At 45.4% G+C, this 13,640-nt stretch overlaps 1 protein-coding gene across 1 annotated transcript in view; it reads right to left on the reverse strand.

Annotated features, from left to right (window-relative positions):
- The window catches only part of LOC112073735 (FAD synthase-like), a gene marked incomplete at its 5' end in the record, with an annotated part of 16,586 nt that overhangs the window by 1,134 nt on the left and 1,812 nt on the right, over positions 1 to 13,640 (reverse strand). The window lies entirely within an intron of this gene.

Here is a 13,640-nt window from a genome sequence, read left to right on the forward strand (position 1 = left end):
ACACGGGATGCTTATTGTTCAGGCAAGCCGACGATAAAGGCGTGTTATTGACCATGTCGGTCTCAGGTTTATGTCATCTCATTGTCTGTCGTTCTCCACATAAAAAAAAAATCCACTCTTTACACCACACGCACCTGGCAATTCTGGATCATTTCTGAGAGAGAATGGCCTAGCCTCACCGCTCAATGTAACACCAATCACACGGTCCCAGAAGTGCTCAAATGGATTGAAGATCGGGCTCTTTCGTGCCCACTAGTCGCAGACTACTGACATTCTGTCTTGCAGGAAATATGCAACAGAACGAGCAGTATGGCTGGTGGCCTTGTCATCGGAGGGTCATGTCAGGAGAGCCCTGAAGGCAAGCGTACCACTGAGGGAGGAGGATCGCTTTTCCTGTAGGCACAGGTTGAGATTGACTACACACTGACACGCCTCAGTTTGCTCGCATCGCATCGTCGCACAACCCCCGCCGACACGCATGACGGACACTCACTCCAATCGATCACTGCCAGAGTAACAGGCTCGGTGTACACATCATATATTCACGTCACACGCAGAATCGCCATCACCTGTGAGCACAAACTCGAGCATCAGCTCAGCAGAAGAGACTTTTTGCCATTGTCTGTCTGTTCAACGACGGTGGGTTTGTGGCCTCGAGGGTTTGACGTATGTTGGCCTGGGTGATGTCTGGTGAGGACCTGAAAGGCCTACAAGCCTCGTCCAGCTTTGCGGACCTAGTCTGAGCACATGATGGAGGGATTGGTGTGTTCTGGTGTAACTCGTGGCAGTTTTGTTGGCCATCCTGTAGCCTGCTCGGCAGGTGTGATGTTTCGGAATGTGCCGATCTGTGCCGGTGTTGTTACACGTGGATTGCACTCACCCGCGCAGGCAGTAGGGAGACAGGAGGCAGCGTAAGCGCTGTCTTAGGCGTCTACAGGTAATGGACTTACACCATTTATTTAAACTGGCATTGCCTTCTTAGCGAGCAATGCCTAGGAGTTCACGTACGTGGAAACAGAGTGTTGGAGGAGAAAGCCTGCTCGCTTTTCTCCAATAATGGAATAAAGAGACCGCTGAAGGATTAGAGACTTGGACTGAAGAGGGCACAGTCCTGTCACTATAATGTGTCCTTCTGAATCAGTTATTATTTCATAGTTGTTAAGCCTATGATTTGCAGAGCTTACAGTGAATACATAGCACAATAAAAGACACTCGGCAGGCAGGGACTCCAGCTCTGGGATCTTTCTTCTTCGGTTGGGTGTGTTTTCAGAGTCAAGTAGAGAAGCGTGGTCGTGCTTCTCTGGTGGTGATGGTATTTAAGATGATATGGGAGGCATGAGAGTATCCCTGTGACCCAATTGTGTCTAAAGTGTTAGTGTTCTCAGACGTGCTCTCTGCTGCAAGTTCATGTGTACCACACGGGTAGCAACGAGCTTGGATATGCATTCCGATCATAACTCACTGCCCAGCCATGGGATATCGGTTACCTTACGACTCGCCTCGAGGCATCGGTGTTTAAACATTTCTTACAAGTGAAGCTCTGTCTTTTTTATATTTGCAATTGTATTCTCACCTTTATTTAACCAGGTAACGGACCCCAAGTTGAGTAAAAGTATGTCTCAATTATACTACATTTGTCGTATGTGCAAGAAGATTGGGAAAGCACCACGTCTATGCAAGCAAATACGCAACACATCTTAGAGTTAATTTGTCGGGTATAAACTCAGTATCATATACCAGCTCTAATACACTCTGAGATATATTAAGGAGATATTCTGTTATGTAGGAGTAGATGCTTCGCTCATATATTGCTACGACATACAGTACATAGTCGGATGTGCTTAATCGCCGAATCCAGAATGTCCACATATTAGGCATGGAGGCCACAAAGTGACAGGTTGGAAATCTAGCTCAGTATATATAAAGATTAGCCTTTGGGAGCTTCTTCGAAGGTGACTCTTGATTCTTTAGGCAAGGATGATGAATTTATCGCAAGTTCGATGAGAAAGTTTTCGTCGGGCGCGTAGCTCAAGGAGCCAGTAAGTGGATACAGGTAGCAATATGTACTCGCGGGCATATGAGTAGCGTAGGCTCGCAGGTGGTTGCTGCTCTTTAGTTCATCAGTATTGGCTGTTGTATCAGCCTATGGTTATGATGCCATATACCAGATATACCAGAGATGCGGCGACGCTTATGAAGACTCCAGCTTCAGCAGCACTGGGTTTGGTCAGTGAGAACCGCGTTGTTTCACATATGTCATGTTGAGCACGACTATAAGGAGAGAGATAGAGGGTAAGAAGAACTAGGTGGGTAGGGAGACAGTGGACTTGTGCGCGGGGTGGTGGGTAGAGGAGCGCGGACGGATGGGAGGGTGTCCGGTCTGAGAGAGCTAGCTCATGCGGTGATTGTAAATGTGCTGGTGGCTGAAGAAGGCGGGCGCTGGTGGATTCCAATACGCAGGACGTTGCAGAGTTGCATACTCTGAGAGCCGCATGTGGGTTTGTATGTGTAATTCTAATAAGTTTCGGTTGATGCACGCCAGCCTATCGTTGTGAATATGTGTTTGTGTGATTGTGCGCTGCGGCTGCTAGTTCTGGTGTGCTGGTGAGCTGACTTTGGCGTGATGAACGGATGCCGACAGGCTTGGTGCCTGTTCGTGTAGACTACCCACTTATCATTTGCTTGAGAGTTGAGGCGGGGGATGTAGTGAAGGAACTGCTCATTCAAATGGTCACTGGGGATCTTGGAGAGACTGGGTAAACAAGTTCCGTCTTAGTCACTGATGACTGGTGTAAGAGATAGTCTAACGCTCAGATTAGCTAGGTCTTCGCTAGGCGACATGTATCCTTGGCAGCTGGTGAAGGCGGGCTATTCGTTGAAGCTCGAAATCTGGTCGCTAGAGCGCGGACTCTTACTACGCATCTCGGTTGGCTCTTTGGCGATATTGGCGTGCTCTTCGCTGTGTGACGTATGTCGGAAGATGGAAAAGTCTGCTCATTACGGTTGTTCACATAGATTGACTAAGAATCTAGGGTATTCTGGGGTGCCGGGGTATTTATAGTCGCACCGTCCAGTGGTAGTGGATGCCTATTCGGCTGGGTCATTAATAGCGGAGCGGTGCAGGTCGTAGTCATTCGGTTTGAAAAGTCATGTATTCGCTAGTTTTATACTTAGCATCTCTACACAAGTTCATGTGTGGTTGGGCATGGAAGGGAGAGTATGTCATGGCTTGCAAGTGTTCACGCAGGTTTGTTAGAGTAGTCAGTAAGGGCCCGATAGATGTACAGAATGGTGTGTCTGGCGGAGGGTGAGGATTCAGCAGATAGAAGAGTTGACATCATTGATTATATAAATAATTCATAGAGAATAGATCGGCCAGAGCATTGAACGCATGTGGTACGTACTATAATGAGACTTGCACCAGGTTGAGAAACAGGCTTCCGGATTTGACACACTGAACTCGAATATAGAGAAGTAGTTTGGGTGAACCAGGGGGCGAGGCAGTTCATTTGAGAATTCTCACATAATAGGCTGTTGAGGTTTGTCGATAAGATGTGGTGATATGACTAACTCAGTCGAAGCCTTGGTAAAGCTCGTTGACGACGGCTTTTTCAACCGATTGCTGCCTGCACCCGCCCGCCCGACTAGCATCACTACTCTGGACGGTTCTGACTTAGAATATGTGGACAACTACAAATACCTAGATGTCTTGGTAAACTGTAAACTCTCCTTCCAGACTCACATTAAGCATCTCCAATCCAAAAACAAATCTAGAATCGGCTTCCTATTTCGCAACAAAGCCTCCTTCACTCATGCTGCCAAACATTCCCTCGTAAAACTGACTAGCCTACCAATCCTTGACTTCGGCGATGTCATTTACAAAATAGCCTCCAACACTCTACTCAGCAAACTGGATGTAGTCTATCACAGTGCCATCCGTTKTRTCACCAAAGCCCCATATACTACCCACCACTGCGACCTGTATGCTCTCGTTGGCTGGCTYTCACTACATATTYGTCGYCAAACCCACTGGCTCCAGGACATCTAAGTCTTTGCTAGGTAAAGCCCCGCCTTATCTCAGCTCACTGGTCACCATAGCAACACCCACCCGTAGCACGCGCTCCAGCAGGTATATTTTTCCTTACAGTTCTCTGCTGCCAATGACTGGAACGAATTGCAAAAATCTCTGAAGCTGGAGTCTTATAACTCCCTCTCTAACTTTAAGCATCACCTGTACACAGCCAATCTGTAAATAGCACACCCAACWACCTCATCCCCATATTGTTACTTATCCTCTTGCTCTTTTGCACCCCAGTATCTCTACTTGCACATCATCACCTGCACATCTATCACTCCAGTGTTAATGCTAAATTGTAATTATTTTGCCTCCATGGCCTATTTATTGCCTTAYCTCCCTACTCTTCTACATTTGCACACACTGTACATATATTTTTATTTTGTGTTATTGACTGTAAGTTTGTTTATGTGTAACTCTGTTGTTGTTTTTCTTGCACTGCTTTGCTTTATCTTGGCCAGGTCGCAGTTGTAAATGAGAACTTTTACTCAACTGGCCTACCTGGTTAAATAAAGGTGAAATAAATGGGTGGAGGAACAGGTTAATAAGGATTTTTAAGCCTTAGCATAGATTGTGATGCGTGCATCAAGGCTTGAATGGGAAAGAGAAATATTGAAAGTGCCTTTGAACGGGTATGATAGTAAGGCCAGCGCCCTGGTTTGAGTGTTAAGAACTTGCAACGTTGGCTGGTTTTCACACAAACAGTTTCCGTGTATCAGAAGGGTCCACTACCTAAAGACATCCCAAGCCCAACCTTACACAACTGTGAAGCATTGAAGTCAACATGGCCAGCATCCCTGCTGGACGCATTGACACCTTGTAGCAGTCCATGCCCCCAAACGGAAATTGAGCTGTTTGAGGGAAAGGGGGTGCAACTCAATTATTAGGAAGTTTCCTAAGGTTTGTTATCTCAGCGTAGATTAAAAGACGTTAGCTTTGTAGTGAAAATCGTGAACAGAGGAATATTGTTAAAAATGTACAACAGAATAATTACTCTCCCATCAGCACCTTCACATCTCTTGCCAATAATTAATTAATAAGTAAACTTGCTGAAAATGATATTTTATGTCCAAACCATGTAAATCCTATCATTAGATTCTAAAAGCCACGTCAGACATACACGCAGCACACGTTTTTCCACTCAGAAACACACACTTTTCCTTCAAATTTCACTCATTCTGCGATCCAGTCCTGGTTCTTTGTCCGGTTCCATTTCCTCAATCCGTTCCCTCTTTCCTCACTCTCCTCATCCTATCCTGTTCCTCTCTTCAGAAGTTGCCTGTATGTTCAGTTTTGTTCTAAATGGTTTACGTTGGATTTGAGGAGGATAAGCTGATCCTAGTCTGCCCTACAAGCATCTTTTACCTGAGCCCCCAATCAGGAGGGGCGGATAAAAATCAGGACATGACGTTACAAACAAGGAAGTGACATTCATTCCGTGAGTCGCGCTCCATTTTCCTCATTCTCCAAGAGGTGGGCAGGTCGTATAGCTGCTGCGACGCCCGCGCCCATCCACCACTGTGAGGCGGGTTTCGGCAGGTGTTGTCCATGCTACCCAATGAGGTGTAACCTGTCAGGAGACGGACAGAGACTCAGTCAGAGGCACTAGGACGGGGAGTAGACAGTGAGATGGAAACAGAGGACATGTGGATTAACCTCTCTAGGGTACGTGGACGGTAGCCGTCCCACCTGCTTTCAACAAAGCCAGTGAAAACTGCAGGGCGCCAAATTCAAACAGAAATCCCATTATTAAAAATCCTCAAGACATACATGTATTTTACACATTTTAAAGATACCACTGTTGTACAATCAGCCACAGTGTCCGATTTTCAAAAAGGCTTTACGACGAACGCAAAACCAAACGATTGTTAGGTGTAGTAACATATTCACAGAATAACACAGCCATTTTTCCAGCCAAAGAGAGGAATTCACAAAAAGCAGAAATATAGAAAAATTAATCACTAAACCTTTGAGTGATCTTCATCAGATGACACTCATAGACTCGATGTTACACAATACCATGTATTTTTGTTCGGGAAAGTTCGCATATTTATATTCCAAAAAATCTGAGTTTACATTGGAAGCGTTATGTTCAGAAGTTCCAAAAACATCCCGGTATTTTGCAAGCAGAGCCACATCGAAGTTAACCAGAAATTACTCATCATAAAGTGATGAAAATACAAACTTATGCATGGAATTTTAGATGCACTTCTTAATGCAACCGCGTGTGGCAGATTTTCAAAAAAGCTTTATCGGAAAAGCAAAAAACCATGCAATAATCTGAGTCGCGCTCAGAGCCCAATCAGACACAAATATATCCGCCATATTGTGCAGTCAACAGAAGTCAGACAATAACATTATAAACATTCACTTTACTTTGATGATCCTTCATCAGAATTGCACTCCCAGGAATCACCGAGTTCCACAAAAATGTTTTTTGTTCGATAATGTCCATTGCATTTATTCCAAATTCCTCCTTGTTGTTCTACGTTCAGTACACTTGCCCAAACTCACGACGCGCCGGCAAGCCAGCGGAAAGCTACGGACGAAAAGTAAAAAAAGTTATTACAGTCCGTAAAAAGCAGTGGACAAACGAAGTATTGAAATCAATCTTAGATTGTTTTTAACATAATTCTTCAATAGAGTTCCAACCGGGAGTAAATTCCGTTTGTCTTCAGAAGTGCGATGACACAGAGCTCGCGTGCTCACATGAACGCGCTGGTCACGCGGATGGCAGGTCATGGTAGACCTTACTCAAATCCCGCTCTCATTCGGGGCCCACCACAGTTAGAAGCATCAGGACAAGTTTCTAAAGACTGTTGACATCTAGTTGGAAGCCTTTACTAAGTGCAAAACATTACCAATATCCCACTGTATCTATCAATAGCGAGCTGTAGTTTGAAAATCGACCAACCTCAGATTTCCCACTTCCTGATTGGATTTTTTCTCAGGTCTTTGCCTGCCATATGAGTTCTGGTATACTTCACAGACATACATCAAACAGTTTTAGAAACGTCAGAGTTTTTCTATCCATATCTACTAATATAAATATGCATTATTTCCTATCTTTTATAGCTTTGTAGCAGGCCGTTTTACTCTGGGCATCTTTACATCCGATGTGAAATACTGCCCCTACCCCAAAGAAGTTAAGAGGTGTGTAAGTCGGCTTACCCTTTATCATATAGAATACAGTAGGGCACATTATAGAGTCCTCAGGAAATGACCAGATATTCATGATACGTCCAGTACCTGATAGAGGGAGACAGAAGAGAGGGGGAGGAGAGAAACCAAGAAAGAGGCGGCGGGGGGGGGGAGACACCAGAGAGAAGAACAAGAAGAGGAAGAGAAAGAGAAAGAGGAAGAGAGAGCATTAGAATATATCACACAGATACCCTTCAGAAGGGAACATTGCAAGCATCATGCCTCACCAGCAGGGGGGTTGGACCCTCAGGTAGTCCGGCCATCCAGGGTCAGTAACACAGGGTGTGAGTGTGTGTGAGAGGCGTCAGTCCTCCTGTGCCCATACACACACTGCTCAGCTCCGGCCTCCTCTCCCTGTACATCACTCAATTTGCCTGCCGAATACTGCCCTCCACTGAGGAAAATCATCCAAGGTCATACCTATGGGAGACAGGAGAGCTCTGCTTAATAGTGAGCCAAATTCTCTGTATAATAATAACTGTAATACATTTTATTTATTCAGATTTGCTCAAACTCAAAGATTGCAATGCAGACCAAGCTACAACCATACACAGGACTTGTTGGGGACAGAAAAATACATAGCTAACAGAGTGCAGTATATAGGATTGAGGAAAACGACCTAAGCGATGCTAACCTAACTAACAGAGACCGATAGCTCACCTCTTTATTGTGTCCTGGAGGAATCTCTCCAATCTCTGGAAGGAGAGACGATTGCGAATTGTACAGAGCCTTACCTTGTCCTTACCCTCCGGATACCGCCTGTGAGGGAGCGGAAGAAGAGAGAAAGAGAGAATAAGATACGAGGTAGTTTCCCAGTAAACAATCCAATTCAGACAGGATAACACAAAATATTGGTTTAAGTCACATATCGTTCATTCCTTCATTCCGTCTTTTATTGCCTCTCTCTCTCTCACCGTTCTCAGGCAGCGTAATATAGATGTAGCTAGAGCAGTCAGTCTTTCCTCCATTGAAGCCCCACACAGATCTCCCCTGCCGAATATGATCCAGACAGTCTCTATGTCTCAGAGCGTTTGTCACTTTAGTCACCAGCGTGTGCCTATTGTTGAGATGGAGTTCATCAGACAGTTTGCGGTTCATGGGAAATGTAGCACTGTCTTTTGTATGGTCTCTACCCTGTCCCTCCCTCCACCAACCCCGTCCCTCCTTTGCCCTCTCTCACACACACCCGCTGTTGGCAGTGTGTTAGACCTCCTCAAGCGATGGACACAGGGTCCGTACCAGAGGGAACACACTGCTTTGGCCATCTCCTCCAGCAGCTAGCCCGGGCCTTCTCCACCTCCTCAGAGCTGTCTGAATCCAGCACCAACCTGACCCGGTGGTAGTACTGACTCGGTCCATGGTAGGCAGCCCCAGAGCCGCCCTCGTTCCCCCAGCCCGCCTGCAGCGGGTCAAGCACCGGGGCGATCAACGCTCGTCTGCATCACAAACACCTTACAACAACACGCAGGGGAATACAGTAACATTTAATAACAGGCATCCATTGCAGCAGTGGGCTCCTGTGCAGGCTTTTGTCCTTCTGCACGCCAGCCAACAAAGCAGTCAGCTGAGTCGCTCATTTTCAAGGCTATTGATGATTAGTCAGATAAATGAGTAGATGTGTTAAATCTTGAGCAGTGGAACACAAGCCTGCCCACCATCTGTGGGCTCTCTCATAGGCCCAAGAGTCATTGGCCGACGCTTTGCTTCTTGACATATCTCGTAAAACGTCCTGTCGAATGTATCTGTAGGTGGAGCCAGAACGGTTGCGCAACTCTCGAGTGTGTGAAGGTTGGTCCGCTGAGCCACTGCAACCAAGGTGCTCCAGGACCTGTTGAAGGGCTCTCTCCAACAGAGAAGGGATCCCAGGAAGATGTGACGTTACGCACACTCACCGGGAATGACCACACAGAGGACGGTCAGAAACCAGACCAGCATGACATCAAGCATCTCTAGACTCTTGTAAGAAACCGGTGGCACTCATAATCTCCTATCAATTCAAAATATATTTTGACCTTGGTTTTCACGACCTGACCATAAGAGGGTGAAGACGATCATGGGCTTTTCTACATGATATTCAATGTTTATACTAACAGCGTTAAAAACTTCTTTTCTGATTAGCTAGAAGTAGGCATTCGTAGAATGAATATAATACCAGATAACTTGGAGCAGTGTGAAAATTGAATATGGCGGAGACGTCCCTGTGGCAATCATTATTAACGCAATATGCGCTACCACATGGCAGAAAACGGTACTATGGTTCTACGATGACGCTAAATTCAAACAACTGCCGACATAACTGAAATTTGTAAAATTGTAAATCGAAAGGTCTCGACTAAAGAGAAAAAGAAACGTAATGCTAAGCTAGCATGGATTATGTTTATTGCAGAGACATTTTTTTGGAGCAGTGAGATTGAGTTAGAGAAGAATCTCTCTGGACCGCAACTCACATTAGCTACCCTCTAAACTGTGCGTGTGCAACAGGGCGCGACAGCATGTTAAGCATAAAAGCCTTCACAGGAGAAGCACGAGATTGTGGAGATTCACTTAATCTTTCTTAGGAAGTATTTCTGCACCCTTAGTATAAACCATGATGACATTCGTTTCCCTTTAATGGTGGAATTGTGGCAATAAAATGGCTGAAATTAAGTTACTTAAAATATCATAACAAATGTGATTGTTCCAAGTATTTTGGTTTTCAGATGTCCGGTCTCTCACAGATTGAAGTGTAAACTATGATAAAAATCACAGACCTCTACCGCTTTTGTAAGTAGGAAAACCCGGCGTGTATCAAATACTTGTCTCGCCCATCGTGATATATTCATCACACACACATCAACTACAGACATAAAAAAGAAACATTCCCTTTTTCAGGAACGCATCTCTTTCAAAGAAACGATAGTCCATCTAACCGCGCTATGCGAATTTAAGGATAAAAAGCTCAGTACTTGTGCCGGCAGACCGTCGTTACAATTCGACCTTGCCAAAGGCTTTCGGACTGTGTGTTCAATACATCCCACTTCATTATCAGGAACAGATCAACAGCCACTGTGGGATTCATGCAATATGACTGGCATCCGCCTGGTCTCACCAACTACTTCTCAGATAGAGTTCAGTGCTGTCAAATCGGAGGGCCTGTTGTCCGAAAAAAAGACCTGTGGCAAGTGGCGTCCTCGATTGGGTCCACCAGGGTTTCATTCTCTCGGCGCGATTCTTTTCTCTTGTAATATCAATGATGTCGCTCTTGCTGCTGGTGATTCTCTGATCCACCTCTACGCAGACGAACACATTTGTATCACATCTGGCCCTTGCGCTTTGGACATTGCTAAACAAACCTTCTAAACGATGCTTCATAAGGCATAATATATTGTCTCTACCTTCCACTTCGTGCCCCCCAAACTGGCTTTTAATGCTAGTAAAAAACTAGGTATGGCATGCTTTTCAACTCGATTGCTGCCTTGCACCTCGCCCCCGTGAACTTATCATCGACCTAGCATCACTACTCTGGAAAAGCGGTTCTGACTTACGAATATGTGGACAACTAACAAATACCATAGGATGTCTTGGATTCAAACTGTAAAAACTCTCCTTCCAGACTCAACACTATTAAGGCATCTCCAATCCAAAAAACACTGAATTCTTAGATCGGCTTCCTTATTTGCGGCAGACTAAACCTCGCTTCACTCATGCTGCCAAACATTCCCCTCGTAAAACTGATAGCCTGATCCAGTTACCTTGACTTCGGGCAGTGATGTCATTTACAAAATGAGACCTCCAACACTCTAGTCTGCACAGCAAACATGGATGTAGTGCCTATCACAGTGCCATCCGTTTGTTACCAACCGCCCATAACCTACCTCACCCACTCTCGACCTGTATGCTCTCGTGGCTGGCTCTCACTGACATATTCGTTCGTTCAAAACCACTGGGCTCCAGGACATCTAAGTCTGTTTGCTAAGGTAAAGGCCCCGCCTTCATCTCAGCTCACTGTCCACCATAGCAACACCCACTCCGCTAGCACGCGCTCCAGCAGGTATATTTTCCTTACAGTTCTCTGCTGCCAATGACTGGAACGAATTGCAAAAATCTCTGAAGCTGGAGTCTTATAACTCCCATCTCTAACTTTAAGCATCACCTTTGTACACAGCCAATCTGTAAATAGCACACCCAACTACCTCATCCCCATATTGTTACTTATCCTCTTGCCTCTTTTGCACCCCAGTATCTTCTACTTGCACATCATCACCTGCACATCTATCACTCCAGTGTTAATGCTAAATTGTAATTATTTTGCCTCCATGGCCTATTTATGCCTTACCTCCCTACTCTTCTACATTTGCACACACTGTACATATATTTTTATTTTGTGTTATTGACTGTAAGTTGGTTAGATGTAACTCTGTTGTTGTTTTTCTTGCACTGCTTTGCTTTATTATCTGGCCAGGTCGCAGTTTGTAAATGAGGAACTTTTACTCAACTGGCCTACCTGGTTAAATAAAGGTGAAATAAATCAACATAAAAAAACAGATCTTCATTGTAAATGGTTTAAACACCGTTTCCATGCTTGTTCAATTAACCATAATTAATGAACATGTACCTGTGGAACGGTCGTTAAGACACTAAACAGCTTACAGATGGTAGGCAATTAAGGTCCATTATGAAAAGACTAAAGAGCCTTTCTACTGACTCTGAAACACACCAAAAGAAAGATGCCCAGGTCCCTGCTCATCTGCTGAACGTGCCTTAGGCATGCTGCAAAGGAGGCATGTGGCCAGGGGTAATAAATGTAAGGTCCGTACTGTGAGACGAGCCTAAGACAGCGCTTACAGCTGTCCGTCCTGTCTCCCTGATCGTCCTCGCAGTGGCAGACACGTGTACAACACCTTGCACAGGATCGGTACATCCAAACATCACACCTGCGGGACAGGTACAGGATGGCAACAACAACTGCCCGATTACACCAGGAACACACAATCCCTCCATCAGTGCTCAGACTGTCCGCAATAGCTGGACTGAGGGCTTGTAGGCCTGTTGTTGTCAGGTCTCACCAGACATCACCGGCAACAACGTCACCTACGAGCACAAACCCACCGTCGTTGAACCAGACAGGACTGGCAAAAATTGCTCTTCGCTGACGAGTCGCAGTTTTGTCTCACCAGGGGTGATGGTCGGATTCGCGTTATCGTTTGAAGGAATGAGTGTTACACCGAGGCCTGTACTCTGAGTGGGATCATTTGGAGGTGGAGGGTCCGTCATGGTCTGGGGCGGGTTGTCACAGCATCATCGGACTGAGCTTGTTGTCATTGGGAGCAATCTCAACGCTGTGCCTTACAGGGAAGACATCCTCCTCCCTCATGTGTACGCTTCCTGCAGGCTCATCCTGACATGACCCTCCGCATGACAATGCCACCAGCCATACTGCTCGTTCTTGTGCATGATTTCCTGCAAGACAGGAATGTCAGTTGTTCTGCCATGGTCAGCGAAGAGCCCGGATCTCAATCCCATGAGCACGTCTGGGACCTGTTGGATTGGAGGGTGAGGGCTAGGGCCATTCCTGCCAGAAAATGTCCAGGAACTTGCAGGTGCGTTGGTGGAAGAGTGGGGTAACATCTCACAGCAAAGAACTGGCAAATCTGGTACAGTCCATCAAGAGGAGATGCACTGCAGTACTTAATGCAGCTGGTGGCCACACAGATACTGACTGTTACTTTTGACCCCCCACTTTGTTCAGGGACACATTATTCCATTTCTGTTAGTCACATGTCAGTGGAACTTGTTCATTTATGTCTCAGTTGTTGAATCTTGTTATGTTCATACAAATATTTACACGTTAAGTTGTCTGAAAAATAACACAGTTGACAGTGAGAGACGTCTTCTTTTTTGCTGAGATATATATATAAAAATAATGGTCCCTCCACCCCCACCTGGATATAGATGTCCGATGAGAACTTAAGGGTGGAAACGTTCTAAATAAATCACCTGGGAGCAGAGCAAGCAGTGTGCGTGCAGTTATCCTTTCTGTTTTCCATATATGATCTGTGCCATTCACTTTTAACTGGAATGTGTACAGCATAAGCAGTGTGAGTAGATGAGCTTGTTTTGAGATCAAAGTGAGAGCTGCATGTAGCCACTTGTGCCATATTTGTTCATATTCTCTGCTAGTTTAGTGAGTTATTAGTCCCAGTATAGATCATTTGTAGTCAGCAATGGGGGAGTGGATGCTTCCTACAAGAGCACAAAATGTGTACATGTCTAGCACATCTTTGAGATGCAAGTCAGGTAAAGAGCTTTTTTGTCTAAAAAGGGACATGTTTGTATTTTGAGGCAGGCTTGAATAAGATAAGTAGCCAATAGGCAGATTGTAGCA

This window comes from Salvelinus sp. IW2-2015, unplaced genomic scaffold, assembly GCF_002910315.2.
Source record: "Salvelinus sp. IW2-2015 unplaced genomic scaffold, ASM291031v2 Un_scaffold2347, whole genome shotgun sequence".
Taxonomy (NCBI): domain Eukaryota; kingdom Metazoa; phylum Chordata; class Actinopteri; order Salmoniformes; family Salmonidae; genus Salvelinus; species Salvelinus sp. IW2-2015.